Source organism: Sorex fumeus, unplaced genomic scaffold (genome assembly GCF_029834395.1).
Source record: "Sorex fumeus unplaced genomic scaffold, SorFum_2.1 ptg000063l, whole genome shotgun sequence".
NCBI lineage: Eukaryota > Metazoa > Chordata > Mammalia > Eulipotyphla > Soricidae > Sorex > Sorex fumeus.
The window spans coordinates 44,852,276-44,864,686 of record NW_026606120.1 but is presented as its reverse complement, the minus strand read 5'-3'; the positions used below and the strand labels follow the sequence as shown (position 1 = coordinate 44,864,686).

The 12,411-nt window shown below is 44.7% G+C and overlaps 1 protein-coding gene across 1 annotated transcript in view; it reads left to right on the top strand.

Annotated features, from left to right (window-relative positions):
- Positions 1-267: 267 nt before the first annotated feature.
- Positions 268-12,411, top strand: part of PAFAH1B1 (platelet activating factor acetylhydrolase 1b regulatory subunit 1) — a 61,343-nt gene continuing 49,199 nt past the window's right edge. The window contains exon 1 of the mRNA XM_056127870.1: positions 268-645. The gene's annotated coding sequence lies outside the window, so the exon portion shown is untranslated. The remainder of the gene's footprint in view (positions 646-12,411) is intronic.

Sequence of the window (12,411 nt, the reverse complement as noted above, 5' to 3'; positions counted from 1 at the left end):
CCAGAACCGTCAAACGTCGAGGAGAAAAGGCACCGAGCACCTTTCCCCAGCCGTGCGGGGCGCTCGGAGCGCGGCCTCGTATGCAAATTGGCCGGCCGGGCCCCGGGCACCTCGGGGCCGCCCGAGCCGCCCACCGGCGAGACGGCCCGCGGCGCGCCGCAGGGCCCGGCCCGGCCGGCGCATGCGCGGCGCGCGCCCATCCGCTCCCGGCCCCCTCCCTTCCTCCTTCCCGGCGGGTCCTGGGCGGCGGCGGCGGCGGCGGCGGCGCGGTGACGTCAGGGCGTTGGGGCAGCTCCTGTGACAGACGGAGCTGGAGCGGCGGGGCGGCGGCGGAGTCCGGCGGCCGCGGTAGCGAGCGAGCAGCGACCCTCGGGGCCAGGGAGCCGGAGCGAGAGAGGAGGGGAAGCGCTCGGGCGCGAGCGACACCACCGCGAGCGCCGGGCCTGGGTTCGCGCCCCGGAACGGCTGAGGAGCCCGGCCGCCCGCTGGCCGCCCCTCCCCCTCCCCGGGCCCGGGCCCAGCGCGCCAGCCTCCCCCTCCCTCTCTCCCTCCCTCCTTCCTCCCTTCCCTCTCCCTCCCCCTCCCCCGCCGTGGATGGGCGTGAAGGACGGAAGAGGCCCTGCGGCGGCGGCGGTGCAGCGCTCGGTAAGGCGGCCTCGCGCCCTTCCCCGCCGTTCCCGGGTGGCTGCGGGCCGGGCCGGCGGCCTGACGAGGCGGCTGCGCCGGTCCCCTCCCTCCCTGCCTCTCCCCTCCCCCCGCCGCCGCCGCCTCCTTCTTCTTCTCTCTCCTCGCTCTCAAAATGGCGGCCGCGGCGGCCGTTGAGTGAGCGCCCGGGAGCGGGGCGGGGGGGCGGGCGGGCGGGCGGCGGAGGGCGCTGCCCCGGGGGGGGGGGTGCCGGGGCCGCCGCGGCCCCACCCGCGCCCGCCCGGGCTCGGGCTCCTCGCCCTCCCTGGGTGACTTAGCAAGAAAAGTATTCCTGGGTGGGAAGGGCGTGGAAAAGCGGCCCCGCACTCCGGTCTCGGGGCGGAGGGTTCGGCCCCGCTGGCCACCGCGCGCAGCCCCGCGCCGCCTCGACGCCCCCGCAGGCCCGCCTGTCCTTTGGGGGACGCCGATCCCGGAGCGGAGGGCCCACCCCCGGCTTGCACCGCGCCGCGCTGCGGTGGTCCAGTCGTACCCCCCACCCCCATCCCCCGCCCCGACCACCGAGCCCCGCCGCAGCATCCACCCAGAGCCGGGGCCGCGTTCCCAGCCCGCCTCCGGCCTCTCCGGCGGGACTTGGCCTCTCGACGCTGGAAGCCCTGGCGTCGAGGCCCTCCGCCCGGCCCCGCGGCCGCCGCTCCCACCGCCCTGGGCACCCCCCGCCGTGCTTTTTCTTTAGCTGCCCAGGTGCGAAGGCTCTGGCGTGCGGGACGCCTTTTAGCCCCGGAACGGAGGAGGCGGCGGCTGGCGAGATCCGGGACCGAGCGCAAGGTGCTTGCTGGCCTCGGTTTTATTTTGTTTATTTCGCCTTTCTTCGGTGACTTGGCGAGAAAAACTCCCGGGAAGGAGGGCAGGGAAATTTCGCTTGGCCTGGAAGCTGGAGCTCAGTTTCTAACCCGGCCCCTTGGTTAGGAAATCGTGCCTTTGAAGAGGAGAACCAGATTTGTGGTCTCGTTCTCAATGGGCGATGTCATGCCGAGGTCCCCTCCCCCGGAGAGGCAATCGGGAGAGAATAAAGCTGTTATTCCCACGTCTGCTTTAGCACACGCGTCTTGCGATCCGTGGCGTTTTGAAGGCGAAACAAAGCTTTTGTGCCTTTTTTCGGTACATCTGTATCTGGCGCGGTGGGTTGTTTTGTGTGAATTTCATCTTGAGGCTAATGAGGGTGGAGGAGACTCGCTTGTGCCCTTCATGTCAGTGATTTGTCGTTCGTCCCCTTTTGCCACAGTAGTTTTTTCTCCCCCTTATTTCTTTTCTGTATCTTCTCACTTTATGCCTTCTCTCCTCCCACTCTGCAGCGGGGCTTAGTCGGTGCTGGGTCCACCCTCTCTCAATTAGGAAAATTTCCTACTTAGGTATGTCTGTAGTGACTACAAAATATATAAAAAAGCCTTTACTGTAAATATTCTGATTTGACTCTGAGGCATTAGCTTTTAATCTCCTGGGTATCTTTTTGGACACAATTTTGCAAAATAATCAGCAGTTGCAAATTTTTGTTTAAAAATCTGTATTTAGGATGATTTATTCTTTCGTGTTCTATTATAAATGATCTCTTTATGCTCTTTTTACACATGATCGTTGTGTGGATAGTGCAAAAGGGTGGTCTTCTAAAACAAATTTAAAGCTATTGCTTTTATAAGTCAGAAAGAAACCCAGCTTTTTTTACAAAATATTTCTGTAGATTTTGGTGCAGCCAACTGGCTTCCCCCCTCCCCCCAACTCCCCATCTTCGTTCTTAAAAATCGGCTAATATTTGTAGATGTGTGAACAGCCGTTGAGCTGAGGAGACTGGGTGGAGTAAGAGCCGAAGCAAGGAAATGCTCAGTTGCCCTTTCATAGCATCTTCCCCTTGCTTATGTTTTGTAAGATTATTTGATGCTAATTGGAATTGGTACGACAACAAAGGTGTTTCTCTTGAACAGAATCTTAAAATAGATTTTCTGTTTGTTTGTTTTTACCCCCTTTTAAGTTGTGATGATGAATTGGGTAAAAAGCAATGTCCTCTTTTAAACAAACACATGTGTATATATACATATGTACACACCCATGTTACGTGGTTTTTTAATTGTTTCAGTGAAATAAGCATAAACTAAGGAATAGTAGAAATATTACAAAATTCTAGTAAGATATTTATGTTTGTATTAAAACAGTGTATCTGATTTTTTTAAAAAAACATCAAAGATGAGTAAAAAAAAGCATGAGATAATATGGGTTGCAGACTTTATTTCATATAAACCTTTTCTCATGTCCTTTAAAAGGGACCTTTTTGTCAGTTTTACCAGGAGAGAGTAGGTCACTTTAATGTTTTGTGTCAAGCCTTCATGTGAACAAGAATCTTCAAAAGAATGTCAAATCACGTGGTTAATGATTTTGAAGACCTTATAACTGTAAATGTATGGTTTACTTTTACATTTTTGTTATTTTTAATGTGGTTAAGAAACAGGTTCATATAGTTAGATCTAAGGTTAGAGATGGAATTCATTATGTTAATCTCACATTTCGTATTTGTAGCTTTAAAAGCACGGAGTTGTGGCTTTTGGTAGATTATTACTTATCAGAAGCTTAAAAAAATTGGAGTTAAGAGACCTTCAGTTCCAAGTATCTGTGTTTCTGATACATGTGGTAGAATCTTTTAATTTGGATACAAATTTTTGAAATTCTTTATAATCTTATTTATAAGCTTTTAATAAGATTGGGTGGGCTCCTTTAATTTATTTTTATTTATTTTATTTTATATTTTGGGTCACACCTGGCAATGCTCAGGGGTTACTCCTGGCTCTGCACTCAGGAATTACTCCTGGCAGTGCACTGGTGAACCATGTAGGACGCTGGGGATTGAACCCAAGTCGGGTGCACGTGTCACTCCGGCCCCTTGGGTGGGTTTAACTTTTTAGTGCATCTATTTAGTATCTTGTTTTTCCACATATAAGACGTAACCAGTTTATAAGATTTGATGTTTTTGGAATGGAAAAATCAGTATTAAAGTTTCTGTTTTGTAGTTTTGATGTCCATGTATATTGCCTTTTTTAAAAAATAAATATGAACTAAATAAACTATAATTGATATGAAAACTGTGAAAGATATCAGCCTTAAGATGGGGGAAGGTATTAAAAAACAAATCCACAGTAAAAGCATTGGGGCAATCAGTGAATTTTCCAATTCTTTCCCATTGAATTCTAAAGCAGTGAGTCATGCACTCTTTTGCCAAAGGGACCTGAAGCTTAGTTATATAGATATAATTTGTATATATATATATATATATATATATATTGGTAAATGGTTGGGCACAACCTGCTTAAGGATCACACGTAGTGGTGCTCTTGGGAGTCTGTGCTCTAAATGAGACACATGTACACATGATGTATATGTGTGTACACATCCATGTCTGCACTGACCTTTTTCCTGTGATAGTGACGGAACGTCAGCCAACTCTAACCCTATCCTTACAGCCTGTAGCTCAGTTGTAAATTAAGCCTGCCATGTCTGATTTTTTTGTTTGATTTTGGGCTACACCTAGCAGTTCTCAGAGGTTACTCCTGGCTCTGCACTCAGAAATTACTCCTGGTTGGCTTGATGGGCTTGAGAGACCATATGGGGCATCTGGATTGAATCCAGGTAGGACGATTGCAAGGCAGACACCTTCCCCACTGCTGTCTCTCGAAGTGCTGGGGCAGTAGCAAGAGTACAGCAGGTAAGGTGAGAGTACAGCAGGTAAGGCGTTTGCCTTGCGCGCGGCCAACCCAGGTAGTGATTCCTTGCATCCCAAATGGTCCCCCAAGCCCCGCCAGGAGTTATCTCTGAGTGCAGAGCCAGGAGTAACCCCTGAGCATCGCTGGGTGTGACCCGAAACGACAAAGAAAGAGCAATTGGAAAGAGAGAGAGTTTCTTTGCTCTGGTTTATGTTTTCTAGAGTACAATTTAAAATTTAACTTTAAAGAATGCTCTATTTTAGGGCTGGGGAGATGGCTCAAGGCTGGCCTGAAATTTTTTGTTTTGTTTTGGGCCACACCCAGAAATCCTCCAGTGCAAATGTCCTGCTTCTTGTACTATTGCTCTAGCCCCATAATCTAAATTCTTTGCATGTGGGAGCCCCAGGTTTGATACTTGCCTGTCACTTCATACAGCCCCCTGAGCATAGTAGTTCTGGGAAGATAAAAGAAGCCTACTGGTCTTCTAAAGATGCATCCCTGTGTGCTCCTAGTTGCTTACAGCCAATTGCTTTGAGAAATCTACTTCCTGAAGAAAGATACTGTATTATATAATCACTCCTATGATAGCTTTTTAAAAACTGTTTCTCTTTGTTGCTGATTTGTTATGACACTTTGGCTAGTCATTTAAATGAAACCTTAATTTAACTTGTGTATATAATTTTTAACTTTGCCATAGCAGTTACAGATTTTAATTGATATTTGTGAAGTGCTTTTTACTTGTTAGATGCAGGTTTTATAATGCTTATTATTTTGATTCAGTGTTTTTTTTTCCCCCCAAAAGATACTGGCTTTTTGTTAAAACTTAGAAGATCAACCCTTGTTTGGATTGATCTATGCTTTTGTCAAGGATACTTGACAAGGATATTTGACGAAAAATGCCCTCTAAAATTGTTAGTTGACATAGTCAAACATTTCCCTAGAATTTTGTGTATATATCGAAATTGGTACTTCATTTGTCTTGTCAGAATCTTTTTGAGGTAAATTGGCATTATGCGAATGAGAGAATTGAAATGTACAAAATTTGTATTTAGATTTCAAGGTAAATATTTCAGTCATTGGTTTTGCCTTTAATAATCAAACATTCTTAGTCCTTTGGGAAAAAAGACCTTTATAATGATTTTTACATTAGTTTCTGAAGTGCTAAAAATTATTTACACTGCCTGCATCAATTAAATAAGTTAATAGTATATGTCTAGGTATTTGTACTAATGAATACAAATTAACAAATACTAAATTAATGTTGGATATAGGAAAGTGGTATTAAAAACATTGTTGCATTTGATTGAATGCAGGGTTATATAAAGAGAAATAATCTGTTCTTTGTGATAGCTAACATCCAGTGATCTCTTGGGAGTTAAGGGAAGGAGAGAGTTCATACTTCTTTTACAGGTATTTTATGCTGTCCCAGGGAACCAGGGTTATACTCCTGACATGCTTCTATCATTCAGGATCATTTTCTCAACTATGAATCAAATTTTTAACAAATAGAAGAAAATTAAGTTACAGTTGTACTTTGTAGTCTTCTTTGCACTTTGATTTATCTGCTTTTTTGAACTGATGTAAAGGTAAAGGTAAAGGCCCTCCCGTTGTTCATCGATTTGCTCGAGCGGACCCAGTAACGTCTCCATTGGAGATTTTGTTGTTGCTGTGTTTGGCATATCGAATACATCATGGGTGGCTTGCCGGGCACTCCGAGAGGGGCGGAGGAATCAAACTCGGGTCGGCCATGTTGGCTGCGTGCAAGGCAAACGCCATAGCAAGAATTGACAGTTAACTGCATTTTTCAGAAATTATTTGCCTTGGGTCAGAGAAATAGTTCACTGGATAGGGTGCTTTCCTTGCATAGGGTTGATCTGCATTTGATCCAGAACCCCAGTATACCCCCCTCCCACCCCTCCCCCTGCCTGTGTGGCAGATTTCCACTTCATTCTCTCTCTACGTTGATCACGTTCAATATTATGACAAAAGACCTACCATTATTATTTGGAATTTCTCCCAACAATCAGACCTGCCAAAAAGACATCATTAGAGAATTTGTTTTCTATTGCTGGTTATGAAGAGCATATGATGTCATGCGGCCGCTATCATGATTTTGGGTTCTGATATTCTAGTAATAAGTCTGGAGGTATTGCTGCCAAAAGCTGCTGGGTTCTGAGATTGGTTTCTGTGTCTCTGGGATCATGGTCTTTCAGGAGCTGGAGGAGGCGTTTGTGGGTGGCAGCTTGGGGCCTTGTCAGGGCGGGGAGCAGGACTGGTTCCTCCCCCCATCCCCACGTGCTTTGTCACTGCAGTCTCACACCTGGCTGTCCATTAGGCTTTGAAAGATGATGGCCACCATGCCACTGCCGTGAGGGGCAGGGGCAGCAGAGGGACAGACACCCTTCCCTTCCCAGGGTGGCACAGCACCATAGTTTGATGCACAGTCCAGATGCAAGGAATGCAGTTAATTTTAAGTGAACTTAATTTTTGAAACTATTGTATGAAGTTTCATTGTTAAAATTTTGCACAGTGTAATTTAATCCACTTTTGATTTGTGAAAATCAAGGGTATGATTTATGATGATGCTGAAATTTTTATTTTTCGGCCACACCTAGTGGTGTTCCAGTTTTACTCCTGGTTCTGTACTCAGAGATCACTCCTGCACAGGCTTGTGGGGCCATATTTGGTGCTTGAGATGAAACCTAGATCAGAGGTGTGCAGAGCAAACACCCTTATACTATATCTCTGGACCTTAAAAGTGTATATTTTATCTGTTCATTTTTTCATTATTTTATCAAAATTATGCAGACTGCGAAGGTAAGGTGAAGGTTAACATTGAATTGTGTTGATTATTCAGATTTTTTTCCTCTTTGGATTTTGGACTCATGCCTACCTGGTTTGGTGCCTGGTGATTGTTTCCTACAATGCTTTAGGGACTGCCTGGTACCTGGGATGGATTCAGGGGCTCCTGCAAATACTTAACTGCATAGTTGTTGCAAATTTTATGCCAAAAAGTTTTGGGGGAACTGAATGTAAGTGGATACCACTATTACGTGGAACTTACCAAAAAGATAGAGTTGTGCTGGGGTAAAAAATTAAGGTGCAGTCATTATGCAGTGAAATATAGCATTTGTTTTACATTGGTCCATGTACCTCTATTTTTTTTTTAATGTATGGAATTAGCAATATTAGAGAAAATTAAACTATTGGCTAAAACCATTATGAATATGATAATCCTAATTACACAATTTATAAGCTTTCTTGCCTTAAGCAAGAATTTTTTTTTGTCTGTTTACCCATAAAAGGATAATGTTGATGATATCTGACTCCTAGACTCTTAGGGTAGTTGTGAATATTAAATAAAGACCTGTAGATGCTTTCAGAAAAGTTTCTTGGTTTGGTTTGGTTTTTGGCCACACCCAGGTGTAACTCAAGGGCTGTACCTTGTTCTCTGCTTGGGATTAGCTCCCAGCAGTGTTTCGGGGGCTGAAGGCCACTACCAGTGCTAAGTTCAGTGCTAGTGTGGGAGGATGCTCTTCTGTTCAGGCACTACCAGAGCTATACCTGGGGGTGAGGGATGAGGAGCTCATTATACCAGGAATTAAACCCTGATCTCAGGGGTGCAAACCATGTGCCTCACTGCCTTCCTGTGTGGCTTTTATTCTATATTATTTTTGGCCCACACCCATCTCTGCTTGGGACTAGACCCAGCTCTGCTCTGGAGACCCTGTGGTGGTGGTGGGGAGGAGCAGGGGAAATCAGATCTAGGACCCCAGCATGCAAAGCATACACTCAGCTCATTGAGCTATCTCTCTGGCCTTCCTGTGCATATTTTGAACATACTTTATTTTAATTTGGGGGATGGCACGGGGTTGGGCCATACCCTGTGGTGCTCATTGGCAGTGCTGGGATCTAATGGATTAGCTGCATGCAACGCACACTCCTTAACCCCTGTACTATCCCTTTAGCCCTAAAATTAGCTATAAATTGGCATACTTTTAAGTTTCAAAGAGGTAAAGATGATGCAGAGTTATTTATATAAGCCCTGCAACCAGTTTCCCCCATTGCCAACAGCTTAATTTTCTGCGGTACATTTTTCTATCTTGCTTCATACTGTTTGTTAAACGACAGATTTTATTTGAATTTCACTGATTGTATCACTAATATATTCTTTCTGTTCTAGATTTAATTTAGGCTACCAAATTGCATCGGTTATATTGTCCTCCTATTGTCCTTTGGTCTGTTTCTCAAGTCTTCTTTTTTATGACCTTTACAGTTTTTAAAGATACTGAAAAACTAGGCTATTTACTTATCTTTTGGGGCACTCCTGGTGGTGCTTGAGAGACCACGCATCAAAGAGGAGACTGCAAAACATGCACTCTAGGCCTTTGTGCTGTCTCCTAATGCCCCAAACTGGGTTGATGAATTTTTGGGGAAAATACCAGAGATGACACACATCTTGTGAGGGGCTACATGTCACGACAAAATATCATTGGTGATTTTAATCTTCATTATTTGGTAGTTCCTCTGCTGTAGTTATTTTTCTTTTTTCTTCCTCTATACTTTGGAAGTGAGTCAAGTTCCTAGAGCAGGGAATGTTTACACATATTATTTGAATTCTTTTGTAAAACTTCTCTCCTATTTATAACAGTTTACACCTTATCAGAAAGCTTTTGTTCAAAGGGTTGGGTTTTATTTTTGTTTTTTAAATTTAAACCAGAACATTCGTTAAGGACTCCTTGGTATCCTTAAGAGGAAATGAAATGGAGACTGTAACAGTTGCCCTCTTTTTTAAGTCATGTTCCTTCACAGACTCTATGCTGAATCTGCAGGGTTTTTTTTTGTTGCCTCTTTCAACCAGAACCCATGATGTTTTGGCTTTTAGCCTTGGCACTCCAGATTTATTTTCTTTTCCGTTTAACCAGGGTAGCGACATTTGCCACAGGTTGACTTTATGAGGGGCAGAGGGAGCTGGGGGACCATATAGTGCTAGGGATGGATCTGGGCCTATCACATACAAAGCAGTGCCCAGCCTTTGAACTGTCCGTTTAGCCCCACAGGTTGACTTCTGAAGGAGGGTTAAAAGGCTACAGTGGTGGGTCCCTTTGTCCTCTTGCTTCTTCTGTGACTTAGAACAAATCGACCAGAGGAGAATTATATTACCCCCAAGTATTCCCACTTTTGGGGGGACGTTAGGTTTGGGGGTTTCAAAACCAGCTTCACATATAAAGTATATGCTATAGGTGAACTTTATGGCTCTCTCCTATTTTTGTTTTGGGGCCATACCCAGTGATTCTGAGGTATAATTCCTAGGTCTGTACTCAGGATTTATGCCTGGCAGTGCTTGGGGGACCATATGGAATGGTGGGGATTGGACCCAGTTCTGTTGCATGCAAGGCAAGTGCTCTACTGGGTTTATTATCTCTCCAGCCCAGTTTTGTTTTCCCCTAATCCCTTCTTTTGGGGTGAGGCTGGGGATTTACTCTGGACTCTGAGGGGGCCAGCTCAGTGTGAGGGATCAAACCTGGGCCAATGAGCGTGTGTTGCAGTCCATTGAAAAAAAATACTTAGCAATAGCTTATTTTATTTTATTTATTTGTGCTTCTTGGGTCACACCTGGCGATGCTCAGGGGTTACTCCTGGCTTTGCACTCAGGAATTACTTTGGCGGTGTGTGGGGGACCATATGGGGTGCTGAGAATCGAACCCAGGTTGGCCACGTGCAAGGCATATACCCTACCCGCTGTACTACCAGCCACATCAATAGTCTAGAGAACAAATGTATATGAGAAAAAACATTTCAAACAATACATTTAAGTGAAATCACGTATTAAAAGTCAGTATTGGAATTTTAGAGATCTCCCCGTTCGAAGATTTGTTTGAAGGAATACTCTTTATACATTTCTGAAGCTATGGTATAGCAGATTGAGCACATGTTTTGTACAGGGCCCACCTGGGTTCAATCCCCTGGACCCCTTATGATTCTCCAAGCTCGCCGGGAGTAAGCCCTGTGCACTTACCAAAAATGAAACAAAACAAAAAACTCCCCAAATCTCCAAAACAGAAAGGATTACTCTTGTGTTAGGATCAGGAAAGCAAATAGGGCATCTCTGTTTTTGTTTGTTTTGCGGACATATTCAGTGGTGCTCATGGCTTACTTGTGGAGTGTTTGTGGGACTATATACAGTGCTAGGGATCAAACTCAGGGTTGGCCACAAGCAAGGCAAACAAATGCCTTAACAGCTATGCTATCTGTCCCCTTTTTTCACCTGCTTGAGTCTGCTATTTGAATATACCTGTTCCTCTTTTTTCTCACCAAAAGTTTTCTATGTTCTAACAGCAAACAAAATTGATTTGACTTTTAAACGTTTTTACAGAGTCTCTTCTGCAGACCTAGGGATATTGGACTGCTTCCATCTGTTGGGATGGTGGTGCAGGCCTGATGATGGTTTAGTGTTCAGGCCTAGTTGTGTTAACTACTGTTTAGGCAGTTGTCAGTCCAGGCAGGAGTGATAGGGGGTAGGGCCTTGCATGTGGCCAACCTGGGTTCAGTGTCTTGCACCATATGTGATCCCCTGAACACTGCCAGGTGTGGCCCCCCAAAAATGAAAGAAGGGCACTATCAGCTTTGTGGATTATACAATTATGGAGTAGTGAATGGAAGCAGATAGACATGTGAGGAGAATATTTTAAGTGGCAGTACAGGATGAAAGGATTTGAGAAAGATTGGGTAAGTATAAAATCAGTAAATCAATTAAACATAGAAAAATGAGGAAAGTGAGAATATGAAGTTTGGGCTGTGGAGCTAAGGATATTATGAAGAAACAAATAGTTGAGGGGAAGACCAAGGTTAGGTGAAAGTAGATTGTTTAGTTATCTGGTGCTTTAACAAAGTAACTTTAATTGTTTGAGAGTTGAGTTCCAAAAGATTTTGTATTTTTGTGTTTGTAAAAAAAAGATTTTACATGCTAATACAGTTTATGAGGCATTAAAATGCATTGTTTCATCAGGGTGTATTCAGTGTACTGTTATAGAAACTGCTGAAGTGTTAGAAACACCTAAGGAAATAGACAGCAGTCCTAATATTTTCAGAAAAGTCACAGAGAAGGAAGGCACATATACTAAAGATTCTCAGATTGTACTGGAGTGTGAGAAAATTTGGTTTGATTAGAAATGAGACTTGAAATGTGGCCAGGACTAGTACTAATTAAAGATCTTGTGAACTGTTTGTTGTTTCTGGGCCATACTTTGCTGTGCTCAAGGCTTAACCCCTAGTGCTGTGCTTAGGGATCACTGCAGGTAGGGCTGGGGGGGGCCATTTGCGGTGCCAGGGATCGAACCTGGGTCGGTTGTGTGCCACGGCAAGTACCTATCCCAGTGTATTCTCTCTAGCCCCAGGTTTTTGTTTTTTTTTTTCCTTATAAACTTACTGTGGGCTTTTATTAATACGGAGGTAAGCAGCTCTTACAAACACACACATTTTAATTCTTGTAAGTAGTAGTAAAGAGTAAATGAACACATTTGAAACATTGAAGTGGTGACTATAGTAAATAACCACATAAACATTAAATAAAAATAGGGGACAGCATGATTTAGCAGAGAAGTGATAGATTGTCTTATTTGTTATGGGACCACACCCAGTGGTGCTCAGGAACTGCTCAGCTTGGTGCTCAGCAGTTTCTCCTGGCAGTGTTTGGGGACACTGTGGTGCCAGGGATTGTACATACAAAGGCATGTCTTCAACCCATTGAGCTTTTTCTCTAGCTCTTTGAATTGTATTTATTTACTTTTATTCTGGGGCCATATCTGGCAGTGGTCAGGGCTTGTTCCTGGCCCTGTGCACAAGGGTCACTCCTAACAGGGTTTGGAGGACCATATGGAGTGCTGTGGATTGAACATGGATTGGAATGTGCCAGACAGTTGTCTTAACAATTACACTGTCTCTCCAGCCCCTCAGATTGTATTTTAAATAAATGGGAATGGGAACTGTGTAGAGGTTAGATAGGTCCGGACTAGATTTAGAG